The following is a 26859-nucleotide window of genomic DNA, read 5'->3' as shown; positions in this document are numbered from 1 at the left end:
GTTTGGCTCCGTTCAGCTCCATTCCCCTCCTGAGGGGAAGCGCTGATTGCTAGCAAGCCCAGCCCTGTGTGCGAGCTTTGCTTTCAGGAACCTGATCAACACTGTGGGCTTGAGCAGTGCCACTGGAGCGAGGGCAGAGCCCCTGAGGTCGGTCCCCAACTTCAGCGGGAGGCAGGAAACCTTCCCTGAGGAGTTCTGCTACGATACCTGCAAAATAGTGTCGGGGGGGTTGGCAGTGCGAAAGAGCCATAAAAGCCTGCAGCCCCAATTCTCTTTGCAGATGTAGGTCTCGGAAGTTCTCTGCATGTCGATGGTGGCACCTGGAAGGGAGGGAGAGCAGGTGACGGGAAGAGGCCACATTCTAGGGGGACTCGGTGCTCAGACAGTATTTCTGATGCTGCCGGCCAGCTCCACGTCTGTCAGTCCTCTCCTCCTCCCCATGCCCAGCTGCGCAGGGGAATGACAGCAGCCACCGGCCTGGTGGTGACTGCTTCTCTCACAGCGCCAGGAGGAGAAGGTCTGAGGGTTCTGGGAGACAGCGGGCGCCCACGTGAATGACAGCACACCAAAACTGAGGGCTTGCGGCATGGGCAGCAAAGGGTGGCCCAGCCGTTCCCTCTTCCAATGCAGTGGAGAGGAAGAGAGCCCTTCCAACAGCACAGGAACACGTGCGGGGGCAGCGGCGGAGGCACCCGTGCGCAGGCCCCCGTGCGGAGGCCGAGGGCAGGACTGGGAGGGAGTCTGAGAGAGCCACTGTGCCACAGCCTTGCTCTTGGACCCCATGAAGCATTGAAGCTCCCCCACTTTGGAGAGCAGCGCCCGGAGCACGGGCTTCTTTGGGGAGTGCTGCAGACAAGCGCAGGGCAAGGAGACTGGGCTGCTTGTGTCCATACCAGAGCTTTTCAGGGCCCAGTCAGACATCTCGATGTAGACTTCCGAAGCCATCTGGGACGCTGCCTGGTTCACTTCCTGGGAACGCCATAAACGAACACAGAAAAGGACCACATCAGCAGGCAGTTCAGCGTGGCTGCTAGCGCCGGCAGAGGCAAAGGGCCAGTGTCAGAAAGGCAAGGCAAGCCTCGTCCACAGAGCTGCAAGACTCTCTGCTGCTGATGTGAGCCACGAGGACTGAGGAAGAGAATCTGTGTCCACGGCCACGGCCATGGCCACGAGGTGGGTTGACGAGGGTCGCCACACCCTCATCGCCACCCTCCACGCTCTGCAGGTCAGCGGGGAGATGGGCTCGGGCCCTGCAAGCGACGGCTGGCCCCGTCAGCGTGCCTGGGTCTCATCCCTGCCTCAGGAGCCCAGCCAGAGGAGCCAGAGTGCCGGCGTGCCAAGGGAAGGCTCTCGGGAGTCCTCTGCTGCCTCAAGCAGCCTGCTTAAACTGGGCCTGGAGAAGGGCCTGTGCAGCGCAGAAGCTCACCCAGCAAGCCCCTGGGGCAAAGGCTGGCTTGCTGCCGTCAGCAGTCTGACCCCACCAACAAGCCCAAGGAGTGCTTTCTCGGGGGTTCTGCCCAGCCAAGCCTCCTTCCCCAAAACGCAGCATCACCTTTGCCCTGCTGATCTCCGCCCTCAGTTGAGCCACCTCCTGCATCAGAAGCTGCATCATTTGTCTTTGCTCCGCCAACAAAACGCAAAAGTTCCTGCATGACAGGAAAGCAGATCTTGTCAGAGAGCGGCCAGTCCCCTCTGGGGAGCGTCTCAGCAAGAGGAGACACACGTGTGCTTCCCCTGCTTTGCGAGCGCTTCCCTTCCACACCAGTTTGAGCAGAAGGCAAAGGCAGGTAGGAGGTATGGGAGCCCTGGCTGTTAGCAAAACGAGTGCAGGTAGCACGAGGTCGGCTGACGCTTCTGCACAGAACCAATGCCAGCTCAGGAAACGTCTCTTACCGCAGGGTCTTCAGGTCTTCTGCAGACACAAGTGCCGGCGCCTGAAAGGGAAAAACGCTCGGTTCGAGCATCCGCTACCAGAGCCGCCGGGGCTTCCCAGGAGAGGCTTCCCTAGGAAGACTCGGCACAAGCTGCTGCTTCTTTGGGTCACCCTGCGTGGCAGCAGGAGAGCCCGTGATTTATCCAGCCGCTCTCAGCGATGCTCTGTTGCGAGAGGTGCCTGTGCCACAGGAGTCACCGACCTCCAGCAGTCCCTTTGGCTGCATTGTCCACGCTGACAGTGAGGTCCCGCAGTAAACAGCAGCTGCAATTCACATCATCAAGAGAGAGTTATTTTACTGGGGTCGCTAGCGATGCCTGCAGTCGCGTTGTCTCCGGCCTGTTGCCTTAGGGGTGGGGCAGCAGGTGAGCTGAGGAGGTGGGGAACGCGGGGTGCGGAGAGAGGACGCGCCTCTGCCCGGAAGCCATCGGCCCAGGCTTGAGGGGACTGCGCAGCCGTGAGCCTCAGGTGTGCTCAGTGCCCCAGAGCTATTCCCCGCTTCCCCTCGCTGCTTCAGGGAGCCCCGAGACCAGGCTGCATGGGCTAGGAGAGGTACGTACCTCCCCATGGGTCCCCCTGCACGGCCCCTCCCCTCTGGGAATGCCCAGTTCAGGCTTGGAAGTAGCTACGCCCTTCTCTCGCGGACTTGCAGACGAAGCAAGCCATGTGGTCCAGTGGCCAGAGCAGCAGCATGGCTGGGAGACTCCCAGTCTTACTGGCAGGCCAAAAGGCAGGCCCAGTCCGGGACGTACTCGGGAAGCGCTTGGGCCATGGGAGTTTCCGCCCATACTGGCCCAAAAGGAAAGCTGGCCAGCGGAAAGCTGGCATGCAGCACAGCCTGGCTGTCGCTCTCAGGTGTCTGCTCATGCAAACTCACCAAGAGCCACGGGGAGCAACAAGAAGACGACTTGGAAGATCCTCTTCTTCTGCAGGGCCACCTTTTGCCTGAAAAAGAGGGACTCCTGTCGAAAGGGTTAAAAACCACAAGAGCAAGAAAGATGTGGTAAATACCTTAGTCTCTTCATTAGCTCAGAAGACACCCTGGTGTGATTTAAGGGTGTTGTGAATGCCTTACAGTTTGATGTGATTTAGGGAGTAGCTAGAAGAATAGTTATAAGATAAGAGGGGGCTCTGGGATAATCTCGTTACAGACAACTCGGCCTTGGGAGAACAGATGCACGGAACCATGAAGATAGGAAGAAACAGAAGAATGGCAACAGTAGTCTTGAAGGACAACGTCTACGTGATCCTAGGACTGCGTTTGCGCAGAAGCAAGGGTCAATCGGCGAGCACAGTGAAGAAGGCGGGCAGGAGTAGCCTGAGTGGCGGCCCTTGCCAGAGGACAGGCCGTCCCAGCAGCAGCGAGAGAGGCCAGCACAGCTGGGCTGCTCCCAGCGGGCCCCCCCTCTCCTTTCCCCATCCTTTGCTTTACAGGCCTGCAGTGGGAGCAAGCTGGCAGCAGCAGACCCCCCGCCTCGGGAAGCCCACCCGGCAGCACAGCCCGATTCTCAGCCCGTCCCTCCCTGCTCCCTGGCCCCTGGCCCCACCCTGCCCCGCGGCAGACACCTCCCAGTGGCCGTTCGGGGAGGGGGCACGGGCTGCTGTCCCCCCCCACTGCCCCCCCCACCTCTTCCCTGGGCACTCCCAGGTCTCCCGACCCCTCTCTGCCCCGCACAGCTGCTTCCATCAGCCAGGCAGGATCGCGCCTCAGCGTCCCGAGGGGGCCAGTCTCAGGCCCCAGGGGCTTGGCCTCCCCGTGCAGCAGGGCTGGGCTCCGACCCTGCAGCACGAGGCTACCGCCTCCCCAAAAGCCCCTGCTGCACACTGCCTTTTGGCTGCGAGAGTGAGCCAGGCTTTCCGCCGAGACCCGTCCCCACAGAAGGGGGGCGTCGCAAGCCACGGGGCTCTTCTTCAGAAAACTTCTGTCGGCTTCCCCAGGCTGCTCCGCACCCCACTGACCGTGCTAGGCCACGTCCGTGCTACCAGCCCAACCTGATGCCCCGGGCACATGCCAGGCTTCGTACCTACTCGTCTGGCAGCGGCTCGGCCCCGCTGCCTCCCCTGCCGGCTGTTGGCCGGCCTCGTTCCCCAAGGAGCCTTGGGAGGGCCCTTGGCGTCTTCTCTCGGGGGCCTTTCTCCTCGCCATCTCTGGGCAAAGGCAGGCTCCCCGCTCCGCTCTTCCCCCTCAGCCCCAGCAGTGTGGCCTGCCCAGGCAAAAACAGCTCCGGCAGCAGCCCCACGCTGCCCCACAGCAGGAGCGCGCCTGCCCAGGGCAAGAGCCACACGGCAGCTGGGGGCTCCTTGCCCGCGCGCCACAGGGCTGTGCGGGCGGCCAGCTCTGACCTCACACTGGTGGCTCTGACATCACACTGGGGCTCCCCAGGGCGCAGCAGGGCGGGGAGAGCCGGTGGGCTCCCCTGGGGCAGCACGGCTGCCGCTCTCCTGGGCGGTGGGAGCACATGCCTCTGGGCCCGCCAAACCCTGCCACGCTCCTGTGCCGGGCGGCTGCCTGGCCTGTGCTGCCGGGCAGGGTTCCAGCTCTCCTGGGCACCCCCGGGAAACCAGAAAGCAGCCTGGAACGGGGGCTTTGCTCTCAACCCGTGGGGCAGCTGCTTCTGCCAGCGTTTCTCCTTTCGGAACTCTTTTGTGTGCCAAGAAGAAAAACCCAGTAAGAGGCAAGACGGGCTTGTACGAAAGGAGCGGATTTTCTACAAGCAGAACCCCATCGTTTTAAATTCCTACCCCTCCCCTCCTTTTCTAGAGCCAAGATCAGAGGATCCTGTGGGATTATTCTGCGTTCCTTCTGCCATTCCGGGTGGTTCCTTAGTGTGAAAAATAAATCCACGTCTGCTACTTCATCCCATTTACCCTCCCGCCTGCAAAGTACCATCAGTTGTACTATAGTAGTATATCTTAGAGTTCCATTCTTTGGCCATTTTGCCTGATCTTCGAGACTATACATTGGCCACCAATTGTTACCATATTCTAGAAGCTGTTTCCGAGTGAGAGGCTCCCCTCCCAATTTCCTCCAATGTTTCACGATACGTCCTAGGGGAGATCTTTTCCGAATCCCCCCTTCCGCAGCGGGCTTAGTGCCCGCCATAAAAGATACAGCAACACCAAACAGAGAAACAATAACTTGGCACAAAATAGTCAGAGGCATTCCCCAGAAGGGGACTCGAACCCCTAGATTACCTTCAGTGGGACTCCAACCCACCCCTTCGGCCAAAGGTTTCCAGACACAGGTGTCCTAGGGACTTGGGCCCCATAGGATCCAATCCTTCCCTTAGGTACCTTTACAGCCCAACCCTGCGAGGCCTTCGCCGCGCCTGACGGGCAGGCAACCGCCCTTTTAATCAGAAAAGGGATGCCTTTACCTTCCCAGGGGTCCTGCTCAGAGCTCTTCGGTCCGGGCTTCGGAGGTTCTTCCCGAGAATCCCTCGGTGCCGGCTGGGGGTCCTGCGATCCCGCGGATCCGTCGAGATTCAGAAGCGGAGTCCCATCTGGGTCGCCCAAACTGTCACCGAAATGGGGAATCAGCCTCTTCACACCAACGTAGCATCGAGAAGCAGGCATTCTCTTTATTACGGCGCTGGATGCACGGGGGATGGTCCCACCTAAGGTGCCTACCGTCATACAAAGCTAATGGGACAATTGCCGTTTCTGCTTAGCTTTACAAACCATTTCCAGCAGCATGAGAACCCCCCCGAGCATCCTGGGATGCCCACTCCCCAGCCCCATCTCTCAGGAACCCCTTGGGAGCCTCCAGCACCCCGCAGGGAATGCTCCTGCCACCCTGACCCCCTCCCAATACTCCCTGCTGTTAGACAGCTGCCAGGAAGACGGGGTTCTAACCCTCCCCATCCCTGGAACCCTTTGGACGAGCTTTCCGACTGGCTGCCCGGGATGTCCTTAGCGCAGGCGGCGTTGTAGCCCAGGACACGATGCCCATGATAGCAACAGCGGGAGGGAACAGCCAAGTGTTGCACAATGCAGCACTGGGGGACCGAGGGGCCTCGAGTGTTACATGGTGGAGCCCATGACGGGAACAGCCCAAGGGCTGCAGAACCGCACAGCCTTTCTGGGAACCCCAGAGAGGGTGGTCCGTCAAGAGGAAAGACGGGTCAGGGTCGTCCCAATGCCAAGGGCAGAATAACCAGGGGCCAAGCGCTGGAAAATTCCCCGTCGACACTACTCAATGTGACACAAAAGGACCCCCGACAGAGAGCAGCCAGCTCTAGAGCGGGGACGTTGATGGGCCGAGGAACGGGGGGCTTTCCCACAGGCCGCTCAGACAGGCTCCCCACCCCCCTTTCACAGAAACTGGGGGGTCACCGACAAACCGACAGCCGGGATGCTGGGAAGGTGCTAGGCCAAACGGTTCCATCTGCTCCTGCGGCCCCGCCGTCGGGAAAGTAAGGGAGGAGCTCCCAGCCCCCGGCCCTGGCAGCCCCGAAGAGCTGCCCCAAGGCTCCTCGCTCGGCCCGCAGGCCGTGCCTGCAGTCGGCCCCGTTGCCACGGCAGCGGGCCGGAGGGGGCGGGGACAGAGAAGGGCGCTGCACTGGCTGGGGGCGGGCCCTGCCTGTCACTGCCTGGCGGGCGCCATTGGCTGAGAGGCCAGGAAGAGGGTGGGCGGGCTCCGGGGAGAGCTCCTGCAGAGCCCGCTCGGGGCCGGGTGGCCGTCTGCCTGTGGTAAACTGCAGCCGGGCCCCTCTGCCTGCCCTGGGCCGGTGCCGCTTGCGGAGCCTCCCGGGGTGGCGGGAGAAGGAGCGGTGCCAGGCTGGGCCTCTCCTCTCTGGAGTAAACCTCAGGAGTGCTTACTGCCTTCCTCAGGTTGCAGAAAAAATTAAGGAGAGGTCCTAACGGTTCCCGCACGCTCCCGCCCTCCCCCCAAAGGGCCTTCTTGCGCACCCCACTTTGGAGACAGAGCTTCTGCACCAATCTGAATTGCCACATCTTTTTTATTTTCTTGTTCCTTCCCCTTCTGCTGCTCTTTTCTGTATGCCCTTCTCTTTTTCCTCTGGCTTTACTCGAGGCTTTCTGGTTTTGCCATCTTCCCGTGAACCTGCACTCGATAAATGCAGGTGTACGCTGGGTTTCCCCAGTTGCTCTTCACCAGAAGTTTGACACGTGCAAAGGCTCTGGGAAGCGGCGCGTTCTGGGAAGAAAAGCGGGAAAAGGAAGCGGGGGTGTTAGGAGCGACAATGCAATGAAGGTGTCCCTCCCTGCCAGCCCTGCTCCTGCTCAGGAACGAGCTCCTGAAAGTGCGTGGGAGCGGCTGTGGCAATCTGAGGCTCGCTGCTGGTACCGGGGCTGCTGGGGACACGGGAAGGGGGAAGGCAGCTGGCATCCTCTGCATGCCAGCCCTGCTGGGGCTCAGTCTCCCTCCCCTCTGCCCCTTCCCTCTGCTGCTTGCTCTGTGCTGGCAGAGAGGCCGGGGAGGTGCTCCTGTGTGGGGGGCGGCTGCTGTGCAACCCCACCAAGCTCCCGCTGTCTGCTCTGCCCGCTTTCCTCCTGGCAGGCGTGAGAGCACGGGGAGAGAAGGGGCACGCTGTGCTGGGAGGAGAGGACACTGTCCCTCGGCCCAGGGAGAAAGCATTCACGCTCTTCCTGCCATGGACTTGCAGGCAAACCTGGTTTGCTCCCCGGCACCTTGCCCCTGCGCGTGGCCCGTACCTTCAGAGGGAAGGTCTGAATGGTCTCCTTTGCCACGTTGTACGTGAACGTCCCAAGGAGAGTTTCCTCTTCTCCGTCCGCATCCACTCCCTCAGGGGCAAAGCACAAGGAGAGCAGCTCAGACTCGTCCCCACAAAGAGGGAACCTACGTGCTGGATCAGCCCTGCTATCTCCCCACCCTCTCCTGGGGCTCTAGCAGTAGGCTAGCACTCGCTGTGGTGGAGCTCAGGCTCGGCCTTGACTTCTGCTCAGGAACCCTGAGGTGCTTGTCCCAAGCAAGTCTCAAGAGGGATGAAACCCCTAGAGCCCTTGAAGTGTCCCGCTAGGGCACTGCAGTGCTCAGGAGAGAGCAGGACGCAAACCTCAGAGGACGCACAAAAGCAAGCAAGACCCTGCCATGGCTTTCCCCCAGGGCCAGATCCCCGCCAGAAGCGCCCAGCAGAGACTCACAAAGACAGCGACGTCTCTGGGGGCGCTGATGACGGTCCCAGATGGAGAGACTTCTTTGGAGATGTGCTGCACAGTGACGGCAGTCAGGTGGACTCGTGCTGGCAACCTGATGACCACCTGGCCCTGATCCCCTTGTAAAGGCCAGCAGTTTCCTGGGGAAACATCCGGCTGCAAGCAGAACGCGAGAGCAAGGAAGAGTGAGAGAGTGTTGGGGCCAACACAGTGGCCCGCGTAGCTTGAAGCGTAGGCGCCGTTGTTTCCTTGGGGTCTATTTTGGCTTGAAAATGAGGCGCGTGGGAGGAAATGGACAGAAGCAGGAGGCCTTCGTCCCTGCCTGACTGAAAGGGGGCTCTCAGGATTATGGGGCAGAGGAGACCAGCGGTTATGAAACCGTCCCAGTCAGGGCCTAGCAGAAACACCTCTCTGCCCAGTGGCTCTGCAGGGCACCCCCCACCTCCCGCCTGCCAGCCCCAAAAAGGCGCTGTTAGGGATGGGCGTGGAAACGGGGTCACCACGGAGAAAGTCTTTCACCCAGCTGGGGCAGAGCACTGTGGGCGAGATGCAGCAGTTTGGCTCCGTTCAGCTCCATTCCCCTCCTGAGGGGAAGCGCCGATTGCTAGCAAGCCCAGCCCTGTGTGCGAGCTTTGCTTTCAGGAACCTGATCAACACTGTGGGCTTGAGCAGTGCCACTGGAGCGAGGGCAGAGCCCCTGAGGTCGGTCCCCAACTTCAGCGGGAGGCAGGAAACCTTCCCTGAGGAGTTCTGCTACGATACCTGCAAAATAGTGTCGGGGGGGTTGGCAGTGCGAAAGAGCCATAAAAGCCTGCAGCCCCAATTCTCTTTGCAGATGTAGGTCTCAGAAGTTCTCTGCATGTCGATGGTGGCACCTGGAAGGGAGGGAGAGCAGGTGACTACTGGAAGAGGCCACATTCTAGGGGGACTCGGTGCTCAGACAGTATTTCTGATGCTGCCGGCCAGCTCCACGTCTGTCAGTCCTCTCCTCCTCCCCACGCCGCTGGGGGTGCCCAGCTGCGCAGGGGAATGACGGCAGCCACCGGCCTGGTGGTGACTGCTTCTCTCACAGCGCCAGGAGGAGAAGGTCTGAGGGTTCTGGGAGACAGCGGGCGCCCACGTGAATGACAGCACACCAAAACTGAGGGCTTGCGGCATGGGCAGCAAAGGGTGGCCCAGCCGTTCCCTCTTCCAATGCAGTGGAGAGGAAGAGAGCCCTTCCAACAGCACAGGAACACGTGCGGGGGCAGCGGCGGAGGCACCCGTGCGCAGGCCCCCGTGCGGAGGCCGAGGGCAGGACTGGGAGGGAGTCTGAGAGAGCCACTGTGCCACAGCCTTGCTCTTGGACCCCATGAAGCATTGAAGCTCCCCCACTTTGGAGAGCAGCGCCCGGAGCACAGGCTTCTTTGGGGAGTGCTGCAGACAAGCGCAGGGCAAGGAGACTGGGCTGCTTGTGTCCATACCAGAGCTTTTCAGGGCCCAGTCAGACATCTCGACGTAGACTTCCGAAGCCATCTGGGACGCTGCCTGGTTCACTTCCTGGGAACGCCATAAACGAACACAGAAAAGGACCACATCAGCAGGCACTTCAGCGTGGCTGCTAGCGCCGGCAGAGGCAAAGGGCCAGTGTCAGAAAGGCAAGGCAAGCCTCGTCCACAGAGCTGCAAGACTCTCTGCTGCTGATGTGAGCCACGAGGACTGAGGAAGAGAATCTGTGTCCACGGCCACAGCCATGGCCACGAGGTGGGTTGACGAGGGTCGCCACACCCTCATCGCCACCCTCCACGCTCTGCAGGTCAGCGGGGAGATGGGCTCGGGCCCTGCAAGCGACGGCTGGCCCCGTCAGCGTGCCTGGGTCTCATCCCTGCCTCAGGAGCCCAGCCAGAGGAGCCAGAGTGCCGGCGTGCCAAGGGAAGGCTCTCGGGAGTCCTCTGCTGCCTCAAGCAGCCTGCTTAAACTGGGCCTGGAGAAGGGCCTGTGCAGCGCAGAAGCTCACCCAGCAAGCCCCTGGGGCAAAGGCTGGCTTGCTGCCGTCAGCAGTCTGACCCCACCAACAAGCCCAAGGAGTGCTTTCTCGGGGGTTCTGCCCAGCCAAGCCTCCTTCCCCAAAACGCAGCATCACCTTTGCCCTGCTGATCTCCGCCCTCAGTTGAGCCACCTCCTCCAGCAGAAGCTGCATCATTTGTCTTTGCTCCGCCAACAAAACGCAAAAGTTCCTGCATGACAGGAAAGCAGATCTTGTCAGAGAGCGGCCAGTCCCCTCTGGGGAGCGACTCAGCTCAGCAAGAAGGAGAGACACGTGTGCTTCCCCTGCTTTGCGTGTGCTTCCCTTCCACACCAGTTTGAGCAGAAGGCAAAGGCAGGTAGGAGGTATGGGAGCCCTGGCTGTTAGCAAAACGAGTGCAGGTAGCACGAGGTCGGCTGACGCTTCTGCACAGAACCAATGCCAGCTCAGGAAACGTCTCTTACCGCAGGGTCTTCAGGTCTTCTGCAGACACAAGTGCCGGCGCCTGAAAGGGAAAAACGCTCGGTTCGAGCATCCGCTACCAGAGCCGCCGGGGCTTCCCAGGAGAGGCTTCCCTAGGAAGACTCGGCACAAGCTGCTGCTTCTTTGGGTCACCCTGCGTGGCAGCAGGAGAGCCCGTGATTTATCCAGCCGCTCTCAGCGATGCTCTGTTGCGAGAGGTGCCTGTGCCACAGGAGTCACCGACCTCCAGCAGTCCCTTTGGCTGCATTGTCCACCCTGACAGTGAGGTCCCGCAGTAGACAGCAGCTGCAATTCACATCATCAAGAGAGAGTTATTTTACTGGGGTCGCTAGCGATGCCTGCAGTCGCGTTGTCTCCGGCCTGTTGCCTTAGGGGTGGGGCAGCAGGTGAGCTGAGGAGGTGGGGAACGCGGGGTGCGGAGAGAGGACGCGCCTCTGCCCGGAAGCCATCGGCCCAGGCTTGAGGGGACTGCGCAGCCGTGAGCCTCAGGTGTGCTCAGTGCCCCAGAGCTATTCCCCGCTTCCCCTCGCTGCTTCAGGGAGCCCCGAGACCAGGCTGCATGGGCTAGGAGAGGTACGTACCTCCCCATGGGTCCCCCTGCACGGCCCCTCCCCTCTGGGAATGCCCAGTTCAGGCTTGGAAGTAGCTACGCCCTTCTCTCGCGGACTTGCAGACGAAGCAAGCCATGTGGTCCAGTGGCCAGAGCAGCAGCATGGCTGGGAGACTCCCAGTCTTACTGGCAGGCCAAAAGGCAGGCCCAGTCCGGGACGTACTCGGGAAGCGCTTGGGCCATGGGAGTTTCCGCCCATACTGGCCCAAAAGGAAAGCTGGCCAGCGGAAAGCTGGCATGCAGCACAGCCTGGCTGTCGCTCTCAGGTGTCTGCTCATGCAAACTCACCAAGAGCCACGGGGAGCAACAAGAAGACGACTTGGAAGATCCTCTTCTTCTGCAGGGCCACCTTTTGCCTGAAAAAGAGGGACTCCTGTCGAAAGGGTTAAAAACCACAAGAGCAAGAAAGATGTGGTAAATACCTTAGTCTCTTCATTAGCTCAGAAGACACCCTGGTGTGATTTAAGGGTGTTGTGAATGCCTTACAGTTTGATGTGATTTAGGGAGTAGCTAGAAGAATAGTTATAAGATAAGAGGGGGCTCCGGGATAATCTCGTTACAGACAACTCGGCCTTGGGAGAACAGATGCACGGAACCATGAAGATAGGAAGAAACAGAAGAATGGCAACAGTAGTCTTGAAGGACAACGTCTACGTGATCCTAGGACTGCGTTTGCGCAGAAGCAAGGGTCAATCGGCGAGCACAGTGAAGAAGGCGGGCAGGAGTAGCCTGAGTGGCGGCCCTTGCCAGAGGACAGGCCGTCCCAGCAGCAGCGAGAGAGGCCAGCACAGCTGGGCTGCTCCCAGCGGGCCCCCCCTCTCCTTTCCCCATCCTTTGCTTTACAGGCCTGCAGTGGGAGCAAGCTGGCAGCAGCAGACCCCCCGCCTCGGGAAGCCCACCCGGCAGCACAGCCCGATTCTCAGCCCGTCCCTCCCTGCTCCCTGGCCCCTGGCCCCACCCTGCCCCGCGGCAGACACCTCCCAGTGGCCGTTCGGGGAGGGGGCACGGGCTGCTGTCCCCTCCCACCGCCCCCCCCCACCTCTTCCCCGGGCACTCCCAGGTCTCCCGACCCCTCTCTGCCCCGCACAGCTGCTCCCATCAGCCAGGCAGGATCGCGCCTCAACGTCCCGAGGGGGCCAGTCTCAGGCCCCAGGGGCTTGGCCTCCCCGTGCAGCAGGGCTGGGCTCCGACCCTGCAGCACGAGGCTACCGCCTCCCCAAAAGCCCCTGCTGCACACTGCCTTTTGGCTGCGAGAGTGAGCCAGGCTTTCCGCCGAGACCCGTCCCCACAGAAGGGGGGCGTCGCAAGCCACGGGGCTCTTCTTCAGAAAACTTCTGTCGGCTTCCCCAGGCTGCTCCGCACCCCACTGACCGTGCTAGGCCACGTCCGTGCTACCAGCCCAACCTGATGCCCCGGGCACATGCCAGGCTTCGTACCTACTCGTCTGGCAGCGGCTCGGCCCCGCTGCCTCCCCTGCCGGCTGTTGGCCGGCCTCGTTCCCCAAGGAGCCTTGGGAGGGCCCTTGGCGTCTTCTCTCGGGGGCCTTTCTCCTCGCCATCTCTGGGCAAAGGCAGGCTCCCCGCTCCGCTCTTCCCCCTCAGCCCCAGCAGCGTGGCCTGCCCAGGCAAAAACAGCTCCGGCAGCAGCCCCACGCTGCCCCACAGCAGGAGCGCGCCTGCCCAGGGCAAGAGCCACACGGCAGCTGGGGGCTCCTTGCCCGCGCGCCACAGGGCTGTGCGGGCGGCCAGCTCTGACCTCACACTGGTGGCTCTGACATCACACTGGGGCTCCCCAGGGCGCAGCAGGGCGGGGAGAGCCGGTGGGCTCCCCTGGGGCAGCACGGCTGCCGCTCTCCTGGGCGGTGGGAGCACATGCCTCTGGGCCCGCCAAACCCTGCCACGCTCCTGTGCCGGGCGGCTGCCTGGCCTGTGCTGCCGGGCAGGGTTCCAGCTCTCCTGGGCACCCCCGGGAAACCAGAAAGCAGCCTGGAACGGGGGCTTTGCTCTCAACCCGTGGGGCAGCTGCTTCTGCCAGCGTTTCTCCTTTCGGAACTCTTTTGTGTGCCAAGAAGAAAAACCCAGTAAGAGGCAAGACGGGCTTGTACGAAAGGAGCGGATTTTCTACAAGCAGAACCCCATCGTTTTAAATTCCTACCCCTCCCCTCCTTTTCTAGAGCCAAGATCAGAGGATCCTGTGGGATTATTCTGCATTCCTTCTGCCATTCCGGGTGGTTCCTTAGTGTGAAAAATAAATCCACGTCTGCTACTTCATCCCATTTACCCTCCCGCCTGCAAAGTACCATCAGTTGTACTATAGTAGTATATCTTAGAGTTCCATTCTTTGGCCATTTTGCCTGATCTTCGAGACTATACATTGGCCACCAATTGTTACCATATTCTAGAAGCTGTTTCCGAGTGAGAGGCTCCCCTCCCAATTTCCTCCAATGTTTCACGATACGTCCTAGGGGAGATCTTTTCCGAATCCCCCCTTCCGCAGCGGGCTTAGTGCCCGCCATAAAAGATACAGCAACACCAAACAGAGAAACAATAACTTGGCACAAAATAGTCAGAGGCATTCCCCAGAAGGGGACTCGAACCCCTAGATTACCTTCAGTGGGACTCCAACCCACCCCTTCGGCCAAAGGTTTCCAGACACAGGTGTCCTAGGGACTTGGGCCCCATAGGATCCAATCCTTCCCTTAGGTACCTTTACAGCCCAACCCTGCGAGGCCTTCGCCGCGCCTGACGGGCAGGCAACCGCCCTTTTAATCAGAAAAGGGATGCCTTTACCTTCCCAGGGGTCCTGCTCACAGCTCTTCGGTCCGGGCTTCGGAGGTTCTTCCCGAGAATCCCTCGGTGCCGGCTGGGGGTCCTGCGATCCCGCGGATCCGTCGAGATTCAGAAGCGGAGTCCCATCTGGGTCGCCCAAACTGTCACCGAAATGGGGAATCAGCCTCTTCACACCAACGTAGCATCGAGAAGCAGGCATTCTCTTTATTACGGCGCTGGATGCACGGGGGATGGTCCCACCTAAGGTGCCTACCGTCATACAAAGCTAATGGGACAATTGCCGTTTCTGCTTAGCTTTACAAACCATTTCCAGCAGCATGAGAACCCCCCCGAGCATCCTGGGATGCCCACTCCCCAGCCCCATCTCTCAGGAACCCCTTGGGAGCCTCCAGCACCCCGCAGGGAATGCTCCTGCCACCCTGACCCCCTCCCAATACTCCCTGCTGTTAGACAGCTGCCAGGAAGACGGGGTTCTAACCCTCCCCATCCCTGGAACCCTTTGGACGAGCTTTCCGACTGGCTGCCCGGGATGTCCTTAGCGCAGGCGGCGTTGTAGCCCAGGACACGATGCCCATGATAGCAACAGCGGGAGGGAACAGCCAAGTGTTGCACAATGCAGCACTGGGGGACCGAGGGGCCTCGAGTGTTACATGGTGGAGCCCATGACGGGAACAGCCCAAGGGCTGCAGAACCGCACAGCCTTTCTGGGAACCCCAGAGAGGGTGGTCCGTCAAGAGGAAAGACGGGTCAGGGTCGTCCCAATGCCAAGGGCAGAATAACCAGGGGCCAAGCGCTGGAAAATTCCCCGTCGACACTACTCAATGTGACACAAAAGGACCCCCGACAGAGAGCAGCCAGCTCTAGAGCGGGGACGTTGATGGGCCGAGGAACGGGGGGCTTTCCCACAGGCCGCTCAGACAGGCTCCCCACCCCCCTTTCACAGAAACTGGGGGGTCACCGACAAACCGACAGCCGGGATGCTGGGAAGGTGCTAGGCCAAACGGTTCCATCTGCTCCTGCGGCCCCGCCGTCGGGAAAGTAAGGGAGGAGCTCCCAGCCCCCGGCCCTGGCAGCCCCGAAGAGCTGCCCCAAGGCTCCTCGCTCGGCCCGCAGGCCGTGCCTGCAGTCGGCCCCGTTGCCACGGCAGCGGGCCGGAGGGGGCGGGGACAGAGAAGGGCGCTGCACTGGCTGGGGGCGGGCCCTGCCTGTCACTGCCTGGCGGGCGCCATTGGCTGAGAGGCCAGGAAGAGGGTGGGCGGGCTCCGGGGAGAGCTCCTGCAGAGCCCGCTCGGGGCCGGGTGGCCGTCTGCCTGTGGTAAACTGCAGCCGGGCCCCTCTGCCCGCCCTGGGCCGGTGCCGCTTGCGGAGCCTCCCGGGGTGGCGGGAGAAGGAGCGGTGCCAGGCTGGGCCTCTCCTCTCTGGAGTAAACCTCAGGAGTGCTTACTGCCTTCCTCAGGTTGCAGAAAAAATTAAGGAGAGGTCCTAACGGTTCCCGCACGCTCCCGCCCTCCCCCCAAAGGGCCTTCTTGCGCACCCCACTTTGGAGACAGAGCTTCTGCACCAATCTGAATTGCCACATCTTTTTTATTTTCTTGTTCCTTCCCCTTCTGCTGCTCTTTTCTGTATGCCCTTCTCTTTTTCCTCTGGCTTTACTCGAGGCTTTCTGGTTTTGCCATCTTCCCGTGAACCTGCACTCGATAAATGCAGGTGTACGCTGGGTTTCCCCAGTTGCTCTTCACCAGAAGTTTGACACGTGCAAAGGCTCTGGGAAGCGGCGCGTTCTGGGAAGAAAAGCGGGAAAAGGAAGCGGGGGTGTTAGGAGCGACAATGCAATGAAGGTGTCCCTCCCTGCCAGCCCTGCTCCTGCTCAGGAACGAGCTCCTGAAAGTGCGTGGGAGCGGCTGTGGCAATCTGAGGCTCGCTGCTGGTACCGGGGCTGCTGGGGACACGGGAAGGGGGAAGGCAGCTGGCATCCTCTGCATGCCGGCCCTGCTGGGGCTCAGTCTCCCTCCCCTCTGCCCCTTCCCTCTGCTGCTTGCTCTGTGCTGGCAGAGAGGCCGGGGAGGTGCTCCTGTGCGGGGGGCGGCTGCTGTGCAACCCCACCAAGCTCCCGCTGTCTGCTCTGCCCGCTTTCCTCCTGGCAGGCGTGAGAGCACGGGGAGAGAAGGGGCACGCTGTGCTGGGAGGAGAGGACACTGTCCCTCGGCCCAGGGAGAAAGCATTCACGCTCTTCCTGCCATGGACTTGCAGGCAAACCTGGTTTGCTCCCCGGCACCTTGCCCCTGCGCGTGGCCCGTACCTTCAGAGGGAAGGTCTGAATGGTCTCCTTTGCCACGTTGTACGTGAACGTCCCAAGGAGAGTTTCCTCTTCTCCGTCCGCATCCACTCCCTCAGGGGCAAAGCACAAGGAGAGCAGCTCAGACTCGTCCCCACAAAGAGGGAACCTACGTGCTGGATCAGCCCTGCTATCTCCCCACCCTCTCCTGGGGCTCTAGCAGTAGGCTAGCACTCGCTGTGGTGGAGCTCAGGCTCGGCCTTGACTTCTGCTCAGGAACCCTGAGGTGCTTGTCCCAAGCAAGTCTCAAGAGGGATGAAACCCCTAGAGCCCTTGAAGTGTCCCGCTAGGGCACTGCAGTGCTCAGGAGAGAGCAGGACGCAAACCTCAGAGGACGCACAAAAGCAAGCAAGACCCTGCCATGGCTTTCCCCCAGGGCCAGATCCCCGCCAGAAGCGCCCAGCAGAGACTCACAAAGACAGCGACGTCTCTGGGGGCGCTGATGACGGTCCCAGATGGAGAGACTTCTTTGGAGATGTGCTGCACAGTGACGGCAGTCAGGTGGACTCGTGCTGGCAACCTGATGACCACCTGGCCCTGATCCCCTTGTAAAGGCCAGCAGTTTCCTGGGGAAACATCCGGCTGCAAGCAGAACGCGAGAGCAAGGAAGAGTGAGAGAGTGTTGGGGCCAACACAGTGGCCCGCGTAGCTTGAAGCGTAGGCGCCGTTGTTTCCTTGGGGTCTATTTTGGCTTGAAAATGAGGCGCGTGGGAGGAAATGGACAGAAGCAGGAGGCCTTCGTCCCTGCCTGACTGAAAGGGGGCTCTCAGGATTATGGGGCAGAGGAGACCAGCGGTTATGAAACCGTCCCAGTCAGGGCCTAGCAGAAACACCTCTCTGCCCAGTGGCTCTGCAGGGCACCCCCCACCTCCCGCCTGCCAGCCCCAAAAAGGCGCTGTTAGGGATGGGCGTGGAAACGGGGTCACCACGGAGAAAGTCTTTCACCCAGCTGGGGCAGAGCACTGTGGGCGAGATGCAGCGGTTTGGCTCCGTTCAGCTCCATTCCCCTCCTGAGGGGAAGCGCTGATTGCTAGCAAGCCCAGCCCTGTGTGCGAGCTTTGCTTTCAGGAACCTGATCAACACTGTGGGCTTGAGCAGTGCCACTGGAGCGAGGGCAGAGCCCCTGAGGTCGGTCCCCAACTTCAGCGGGAGGCAGGAAACCTTCCCTGAGGAGTTCTGCTACGATACCTGCAAAATAGTGTCGGGGGGGTTGGCAGTGCGAAAGAGCCATAAAAGCCTGCAGCCCCAATTCTCTTTGCAGATGTAGGTCTCGGAAGTTCTCTGCATGTCGATGGTGGCACCTGGAAGGGAGGGAGAGCAGGTGACGGGAAGAGGCCACATTCTAGGGGGACTCGGTGCTCAGACAGTATTTCTGATGCTGCCGGCCAGCTCCACGTCTGTCAGTCCTCTCCTCCTCCCCACGCCGCTGGGGGTGCCCAGCTGCGCAGGGGAATGACAGCAGCCACCGGCCTGGTGGTGACTGCTTCTCTCACAGCGCCAGGAGGAGAAGGTCTGAGGGTTCTGGGAGACAGCGGGCGCCCACGTGAATGACAGCACACCAAAACTGAGGGCTTGCGGCATGGGCAGCAAAGGGTGGCCCAGCCGTTCCCTCTTCCAATGCAGTGGAGAGGAAGAGAGCCCTTCCAACAGCACAGGAACACGTGCGGGGGCAGCGGCGGAGGCACCCGTGCGCAGGCCCCCGTGCGGAGGCCGAGGGCAGGACTGGGAGGGAGTCTGAGAGAGCCACTGTGCCACAGCCTTGCTCTTGGACCCCATGAAGCATTGAAGCTCCCCCACTTTGGAGAGCAGCGCCCGGAGCACGGGCTTCTTTGGGGAGTGCTGCAGACAAGCGCAGGGCAAGGAGACTGGGCTGCTTGTGTCCATACCAGAGCTTTTCAGGGCCCAGTCAGACATCTCGACGTAGACTTCCGAAGCCATCTGGGACGCTGCCTGGTTCACTTCCTGGGAACGCCATAAACGAACACAGAAAAGGACCACATCAGCAGGCACTTCAGCGTGGCTGCTAGCGCCGGCAGAGGCAAAGGGCCAGTGTCAGAAAGGCAAGGCAAGCCTCGTCCACAGAGCTGCAAGACTCTCTGCTGCTGATGTGAGCCACGAGGACTGAGGAAGAGAATCTGTGTCCACGGCCACGGCCATGGCCACGAGGTGGGTTGACGAGGGTCGCCACACCCTCATCGCCACCCTCCACGCTCTGCAGGTCAGCGGGGAGATGGGCTCGGGCCCTGCAAGCGACGGCTGGCCCCGTCAGCGTGCCTGGGTCTCATCCCTGCCTCAGGAGCCCAGCCAGAGGAGCCAGAGTGCCGGCGTGCCAAGGGAAGGCTCTCGGGAGTCCTCTGCTGCCTCAAGCAGCCTGCTTAAACTGGGCCTGGAGAAGGGCCTGTGCAGCGCAGAAGCTCACCCAGCAAGCCCCTGGGGCAAAGGCTGGCTTGCTGCCGTCAGCAGTCTGACCCCACCAACAAGCCCAAGGAGTGCTTTCTCGGGGGTTCTGCCCAGCCAAGCCTCCTTCCCCAAAACGCAGCATCACCTTTGCCCTGCTGATCTCCGCCCTCAGTTGAGCCACCTCCTCCAGCAGAAGCTGCATCATTTGTCTTTGCTCCGCCAACAAAACGCAAAAGTTCCTGCATGACAGGAAAGCAGATCTTGTCAGAGAGCGGCCAGTCCCCTCTGGGGAGCGTCTCAGCAAGAGGAGAGACACGTGTGCTTCCCCTGCTTTGCGAGCGCTTCCCTTCCACACCAGTTTGAGCAGAAGGCAAAGGCAGGTAGGAGGTATGGGAGCCCTGGCTGTTAGCAAAACGAGTGCAGGTAGCACGAGGTCGGCTGACGCTTCTGCACAGAACCAATGCCAGCTCAGGAAACGTCTCTTACCGCAGGGTCTTCAGGTCTTCTGCAGACACAAGTGCCGGCGCCTGAAAGGGAAAAACGCTCGGTTCGAGCATCCGCTACCAGAGCCGCCGGGGCTTCCCAGGAGAGGCTTCCCTAGGAAGACTCGGCACAAGCTGCTGCTTCTTTGGGTCACCCTGCGTGGCAGCAGGAGAGCCCGTGATTTATCCAGCCGCTCTCAGCGATGCTCTGTTGCGAGAGGTGCCTGTGCCACAGGAGTCACCGACCTCCAGCAGTCCCTTTGGCTGCATTGTCCACGCTGACAGTGAGGTCCCGCAGTAAACAGCAGCTGCAATTCACATCATCAAGAGAGAGTTATTTTACTGGGGTCGCTAGCGATGCCTGCAGTCGCGTTGTCTCCGGCCTGTTGCCTTAGGGGTGGGGCAGCAGGTGAGCTGAGGAGGTGGGGAACGCGGGGTGCGGAGAGAGGACGCGCCTCTGCCCGGAAGCCATCGGCCCAGGCTTGAGGGGACTGCGCAGCCGTGAGCCTCAGGTGTGCTCAGTGCCCCAGAGCTATTCCCCGCTTCCCCTCGCTGCTTCAGGGAGCCCCGAGACCAGGCTGCATGGGCTAGGAGAGGTACGTACCTCCCCATGGGTCCCCCTGCACGGCCCCTCCCCTCTGGGAATGCCCAGTTCAGGCTTGGAAGTAGCTACGCCCTTCTCTCGCGGACTTGCAGACGAAGCAAGCCATGTGGTCCAGTGGCCAGAGCAGCAGCATGGCTGGGAGACTCCCAGTCTTACTGGCAGGCCAAAAGGCAGGCCCACTCCGGGACGTACTCGGGAAGCGCTTGGGCCATGGGAGTTTCCGCCCATACTGGCCCAAAAGGAAAGCTGGCCAGCGGAAAGCTGGCATGCAGCACAGCCTGGCTGTCGCTCTCAGGTGTCTGCTCATGCAAACTCACCAAGAGCCACGGGGAGCAACAAGAAGACGACTTGGAAGATCCTCTTCTTCTGCAGGGCCACCTTTTGCCTGAAAAAGAGGGACTCCTGTCGAAAGGGTTAAAAACCACAAGAGCAAGAAAGATGTGGTAAATACCTTAGTCTCTTCATTAGCTCAGAAGACACCCTGGTGTGATTTAAGGGTGTTGTGAATGCCTTACAGTTTGATGTGATTTAGGGAGTAGCTAGAAGAATAGTTATAAGATAAGAGGGGGCTCCGGGATAATCTCGTTACAGACAACTCGGCCTTGGGAGAACAGATGCACGGAACCATGAAGATAGGAAGAAACAGAAGAATGGCAACAGTAGTCTTGAAGGACAACGTCTACGTGATCCTAGGACTGCGTTTGCGCAGAAGCAAGGGTCAATCGGCGAGCACAGTGAAGAAGGCGGGCAGGAGTAGCCTGAGTGGCGGCCCTTGCCAGAGGACAGGCCGTCCCAGCAGCAGCGAGAGAGGCCAGCACAGCTGGGCTGCTCCCAGCGGGCCCCCCCTCTCCTTTCCCCATCCTTTGCTTTACAGGCCTGCAGTGGGAGCAAGCTGGCAGCAGCAGACCCCCCGCCTCGGGAAGCCCACCCGGCAGCACAGCCCGATTCTCAGCCCGTCCCTCCCTGCTCCCTGGCCCCTGGCCCCACCCTGCCCCGCGGCAGACACCTCCCAGTGGCCGTTCGGGGAGGGGGCACGGGCTGCTGTCCCCCCCCACTGCCCCCCCCACCTCTTCCCTGGGCACTCCCAGGTCTCCCGACCCCTCTCTGCCCCGCACAGCTGCTTCCATCAGCCAGGCAGGATCGCCCCTCCACGTCCCGAGGGGGCCAGTCTCAGGCCCCAGGGGCTTGGCCTCCCCGTGCAGCAGGGCTGGGCTCCGACCCTGCAGCACGAGGCTACCGCCTCCCCAAAAGCCCCTGCTGCACACTGCCTTTTGGCTGCGAGAGTGAGCCAGGCTTTCCGCCGAGACCCGTCCCCACAGAAGGGGGGCGTCGCAAGCCACGGGGCTCTTCTTCAGAAAACTTCTGTCGGCTTCCCCAGGCTGCTCCGCACCCCACTGACCGTGCTAGGCCACGTCCGTGCTACCAGCCCAACCTGATGCCCCGGGCACATGCCAGGCTTCGTACCTACTCGTCTGGCAGCGGCTCGGCCCCGCTGCCTCCCCTGCCGGCTGTTGGCCGGCCTCGTTCCCCAAGGAGCCTTGGGAGGGCCCTTGGCGTCTTCTCTCGGGGGCCTTTCTCCTCGCCATCTCTGGGCAAAGGCAGGCTCCCCGCTCCGCTCTTCCCCCTCAGCCCCAGCAGTGTGGCCTGCCCAGGCAAAAACAGCTCCGGCAGCAGCCCCACGCTGCCCCACAGCAGGAGCGCGCCTGCCCAGGGCAAGAGCCACACGGCAGCTGGGGGCTCCTTGCCCGCGCGCCACAGGGCTGTGCGGGCGGCCAGCTCTGACCTCACACTGGTGGCTCTGACATCACACTGGGGCTCCCCAGGGCGCAGCAGGGCGGGGAGAGCCGGTGGGCTCCCCTGGGGCAGCACGGCTGCCGCTCTCCTGGGCGGTGGGAGCACATGCCTCTGGGCCCGCCAAACCCTGCCACGCTCCTGTGCCGGGCGGCTGCCTGGCCTGTGCTGCCGGGCAGGGTTCCAGCTCTCCTGGGCACCCCCGGGAAACCAGAAAGCAGCCTGGAACGGGGGCTTTGCTCTCAACCCGTGGGGCAGCTGCTTCTGCCAGCGTTTCTCCTTTCGGAACTCTTTTGTGTGCCAAGAAGAAAAACCCAGTAAGAGGCAAGACGGGCTTGTACGAAAGGAGCGGATTTTCTACAAGCAGAACCCCATCGTTTTAAATTCCTACCCCTCCCCTCCTTTTCTAGAGCCAAGATCAGAGGATCCTGTGGGATTATTCTGCATTCCTTCTGCCATTCCGGGTGGTTCCTTAGTGTGAAAAATAAATCCACGTCTGCTACTTCATCCCATTTACCCTCCCGCCTGCAAAGTACCATCAGTTGTACTATAGTAGTATATCTTAGAGTTCCATTCTTTGGCCATTTTGCCTGATCTTCGAGACTATACATTGGCCACCAATTGTTACCATATTCTAGAAGCTGTTTCCGAGTGAGAGGCTCCCCTCCCAATTTCCTCCAATGTTTCACGATACGTCCTAGGGGAGATCTTTTCCGAATCCCCCCTTCCGCAGCGGGCTTAGTGCCCGCCATAAAAGATACAGCAACACCAAACAGAGAAACAATAACTTGGCACAAAATAGTCAGAGGCATTCCCCAGAAGGGGACTCGAACCCCTAGATTACCTTCAGTGGGACTCCAACCCACCCCTTCGGCCAAAGGTTTCCAGACACAGGTGTCCTAGGGACTTGGGCCCCATAGGATCCAATCCTTCCCTTAGGTACCTTTACAGCCCAACCCTGCGAGGCCTTCGCCGCGCCTGACGGGCAGGCAACCGCCCTTTTAATCAGAAAAGGGATGCCTTTACCTTCCCAGGGGTCCTGCTCAGAGCTCTTCGGTCCGGGCTTCGGAGGTTCTTCCCGAGAATCCCTCGGTGCCGGCTGGGGGTCCTGCGATCCCGCGGATCCGTCGAGATTCAGAAGCGGAGTCCCATCTGGGTCGCCCAAACTGTCACCGAAATGGGGAATCAGCCTCTTCACACCAACGTAGCATCGAGAAGCAGGCATTCTCTTTATTACGGCGCTGGATGCACGGGGGATGGTCCCACCTAAGGTGCCTACCGTCATACAAAGCTAATGGGACAATTGCCGTTTCTGCTTAGCTTTACAAACCATTTCCAGCAGCATGAGAACCCCCCCGAGCATCCTGGGATGCCCACTCCCCAGCCCCATCTCTCAGGAACCCCTTGGGAGCCTCCAGCACCCCGCAGGGAATGCTCCTGCCACCCTGACCCCCTCCCAATACTCCCTGCTGTTAGACAGCTGCCAGGAAGACGGGGTTCTAACCCTCCCCATCCCTGGAACCCTTTGGACGAGCTTTCCGACTGGCTGCCCGGGATGTCCTTAGCGCAGGCGGCGTTGTAGCCCAGGACACGATGCCCATGATAGCAACAGCGGGAGGGAACAGCCAAGTGTTGCACAATGCAGCACTGGGGGACCGAGGGGCCTCGAGTGTTACATGGTGGAGCCCATGACGGGAACAGCCCAAGGGCTGCAGAACCGCACAGCCTTTCTGGGAACCCCAGAGAGGGTGGTCCGTCAAGAGGAAAGACGGGTCAGGGTCGTCCCAATGCCAAGGGGAGAATAACCAGGGGCCAAGCGCTGGAAAATTCCCCGTCGACACTACTCAATGTGACACAAAAGGACCCCCGACAGAGAGCAGCCAGCTCTAGAGCGGGGACGTTGATGGGCCGAGGAACGGGGGGCTTTCCCACAGGCCGCTCAGACAGGCTCCCCACCCCCCTTTCACAGAAACTGGGGGGTCACCGACAAACCGACAGCCGGGATGCTGGGAAGGTGCTAGGCCAAACGGTTCCATCTGCTCCTGCGGCCCCGCCGTCGGGAAAGTAAGGGAGGAGCTCCCAGCCCCCGGCCCTGGCAGCCCCGAAGAGCTGCCCCAAGGCTCCTCGCTCGGCCCGCAGGCCGTGCCTGCAGTCGGCCCCGTTGCCACGGCAGCGGGCCGGAGGGGGCGGGGACAGAGAAGGGCGCTGCACTGGCTGGGGGCGGGCCCTGCCTGTCACTGCCTGGCGGGCGCCATTGGCTGAGAGGCCAGGAAGAGGGTGGGCGGGCTCCGGGGAGAGCTCCTGCAGAGCCCGCTCGGGGCCGGGTGGCCGTCTGCCTGTGGTAAACTGCAGCCGGGCCCCTCTGCCTGCCCTGGGCCGGTGCCGCTTGCGGAGCCTCCCGGGGTGGCGGGAGAAGGAGCGGTGCCAGGCTGGGCCTCTCCTCTCTGGAGTAAACCTCAGGAGTGCTTACTGCCTTCCTCAGGTTGCAGAAAAAATTAAGGAGAGGTCCTAACGGTTCCCGCACGCTCCCGCCCTCCCCCCAAAGGGCCTTCTTGCGCACCCCACTTTGGAGACAGAGCTTCTGCACCAATCTGAATTGCCACATCTTTTTTATTTTCTTGTTCCTTCCCCTTCTGCTGCTCTTTTCTGTATGCCCTTCTCTTTTTCCTCTGGCTTTACTCGAGGCTTTCTGGTTTTGCCATCTTCCCGTGAACCTGCACTCGATAAATGCAGGTGTACGCTGGGTTTCCCCAGTTGCTCTTCACCAGAAGTTTGACACGTGCAAAGGCTCTGGGAAGCGGCGCGTTCTGGGAAGAAAAGCGGGAAAAGGAAGCGGGGGTGTTAGGAGCGACAATGCAATGAAGGTGTCCCTCCCTGCCAGCCCTGCTCCTGCTCAGGAACGAGCTCCTGAAAGTGGGTGGGAGCGGCTGTGGCAATCTGAGGCTCGCTGCTGGTACCGGGGCTGCTGGGGACACGGGAAGGGGGAAGGCAGCTGGCATCCTCTGCATGCCAGCCCTGCTGGGGCTCAGTCTCCCTCCCCTCTGCCCCTTCCCTCTGCTGCTTGCTCTGTGCTGGCAGAGAGGCCGGGGAGGTGCTCCTGTGTGGGGGGCGGCTGCTGTGCAACCCCACCAAGCTCCCGCTGTCTGCTCTGCCCGCTTTCCTCCTGGCAGGCGTGAGAGCACGGGGAGAGAAGGGGCACGCTGTGCTGGGAGGAGAGGACACTGTCCCTCGGCCCAGGGAGAAAGCATTCACGCTCTTCCTGCCATGGACTTGCAGGCAAACCTGGTTTGCTCCCCGGCACCTTGCCCCTGCGCGTGGCCCGTACCTTCAGAGGGAAGGTCTGAATGGTCTCCTTTGCCACGTTGTACGTGAACGTCCCAAGGAGAGTTTCCTCTTCTCCGTCCGCATCCACTCCCTCAGGGGCAAAGCACAAGGAGAGCAGCTCAGACTCGTCCCCACAAAGAGGGAACCTACGTGCTGGATCAGCCCTGCTATCTCCCCACCCTCTCCTGGGGCTCTAGCAGTAGGCTAGCACTCGCTGTGGTGGAGCTCAGGCTCGGCCTTGACTTCTGCTCAGGAACCCTGAGGTGCTTGTCCCAAACAAGTCTCAAGAGGGATGAAACCCCTAGAGCCCTTGAAGTGTCCCGCTAGGGCACTGCAGTGCTCAGGAGAGAGCAGGACGCAAACCTCAGAGGACGCACAAAAGCAAGCAAGACCCTGCCATGGCTTTCCCCCAGGGCCAGATCCCCGCCAGAAGCGCCCAGCAGAGACTCACAAAGACAGCGACGTCTCTGGGGGCGCTGATGACGGTCCCAGATGGAGAGACTTCTTTGGAGATGTGCTGCACAGTGACGGCAGTCAGGTGGACTCGTGCTGGCAACCTGATGACCACCTGGCCCTGATCCCCTTGTAAAGGCCAGCAGTTTCCTGGGGAAACATCCGGCTGCAAGCAGAACGCGAGAGCAAGGAAGAGTGAGAGAGTGTTGGGGCCAACACAGTGGCCCGCGTAGCTTGAAGCGTAGGCGCCGTTGTTTCCTTGGGGTCTATTTTGGCTTGAAAATGAGGCGCGTGGGAGGAAATGGACAGAAGCAGGAGGCCTTCGTCCCTGCCTGACTGAAAGGGGGCTCTCAGGATTATGGGGCAGAGGAGACCAGCGGTTATGAAACCGTCCCAGTCAGGGCCTAGCAGAAACACCTCTCTGCCCAGTGGCTCTGCAGGGCACCCCCCACCTCCCGCCTGCCAGCCCCAAAAAGGCGCTGTTAGGGATGGGCGTGGAAACGGGGTCACCACGGAGAAAGTCTTTCACCCAGCTGGGGCAGAGCACTGTGGGCGAGATGCAGCAGTTTGGCTCCGTTCAGCTCCATTCCCCTCCTGAGGGGAAGCGCCGATTGCTAGCAAGCCCAGCCCTGTGTGCGAGCTTTGCTTTCAGGAACCTGATCAACACTGTGGGCTTGAGCAGTGCCACTGGAGCGAGGGCAGAGCCCCTGAGGTCGGTCCCCAACTTCAGCGGGAGGCAGGAAACCTTCCCTGAGGAGTTCTGCTACGATACCTGCAAAATAGTGTCGGGGGGGTTGGCAGTGCGAAAGAGCCATAAAAGCCTGCAGCCCCAATTCTCTTTGCAGATGTAGGTCTCGGAAGTTCTCTGCATGTCGATGGTGGCACCTGGAAGGGAGGGAGAGCAGGTGACTACTGGAAGAGGCCACATTCTAGGGGGACTCGGTGCTCAGACAGTATTTCTGATGCTGCCGGCCAGCTCCACGTCTGTCAGTCCTCTCCTCCTCCCCACGCCGCTGGGGGTGCCCAGCTGCGCAGGGGAATGACGGCAGCCACCGGCCTGGTGGTGACTGCTTCTCTCACAGCGCCAGGAGGAGAAGGTCTGAGGGTTCTGGGAGACAGCGGGCGCCCACGTGAATGACAGCACACCAAAACTGAGGGCTTGCGGCATGGGCAGCAAAGGGTGGCCCAGCCGTTCCCTCTTCCAATGCAGTGGAGAGGAAGAGAGCCCTTCCAACAGCACAGGAACACGTGCGGGGGCAGCGGCGGAGGCACCCGTGCGCAGGCCCCCGTGCGGAGGCCGAGGGCAGGACTGGGAGGGAGTCTGAGAGAGCCACTGTGCCACAGCCTTGCTCTTGGACCCCATGAAGCATTGAAGCTCCCCCACTTTGGAGAGCAGCGCCCGGAGCACAGGCTTCTTTGGGGAGTGCTGCAGACAAGCGCAGGGCAAGGAGATTGGGCTGCTTGTGTCCATACCAGAGCTTTTCAGGGCCCAGTCAGACATCTCGACGTAGA

General features: G+C 61.1%; 1 protein-coding gene across 1 annotated transcript in view; it reads right to left on the bottom strand.

The window, feature by feature from the left end:
- LOC309599222 (sperm-associated antigen 4 protein-like) overlaps positions 1 to 26859 on the bottom strand; it is a gene marked incomplete at both ends in the record, with an annotated part of 124427 nt that overhangs the window by 53423 nt on the left and 44145 nt on the right. The window lies entirely within an intron of this gene.

This window comes from Platalea leucorodia, assembly GCF_965183815.1.
Source record: "Platalea leucorodia genome assembly, contig: SUPER_19_unloc_1, whole genome shotgun sequence".
Taxonomy (NCBI): Eukaryota; Metazoa; Chordata; class Aves; order Pelecaniformes; family Threskiornithidae; genus Platalea; species Platalea leucorodia.
Note: the sequence above shows the minus strand (reverse complement) of the source record. Positions and strands in the feature narration are given on the sequence as shown.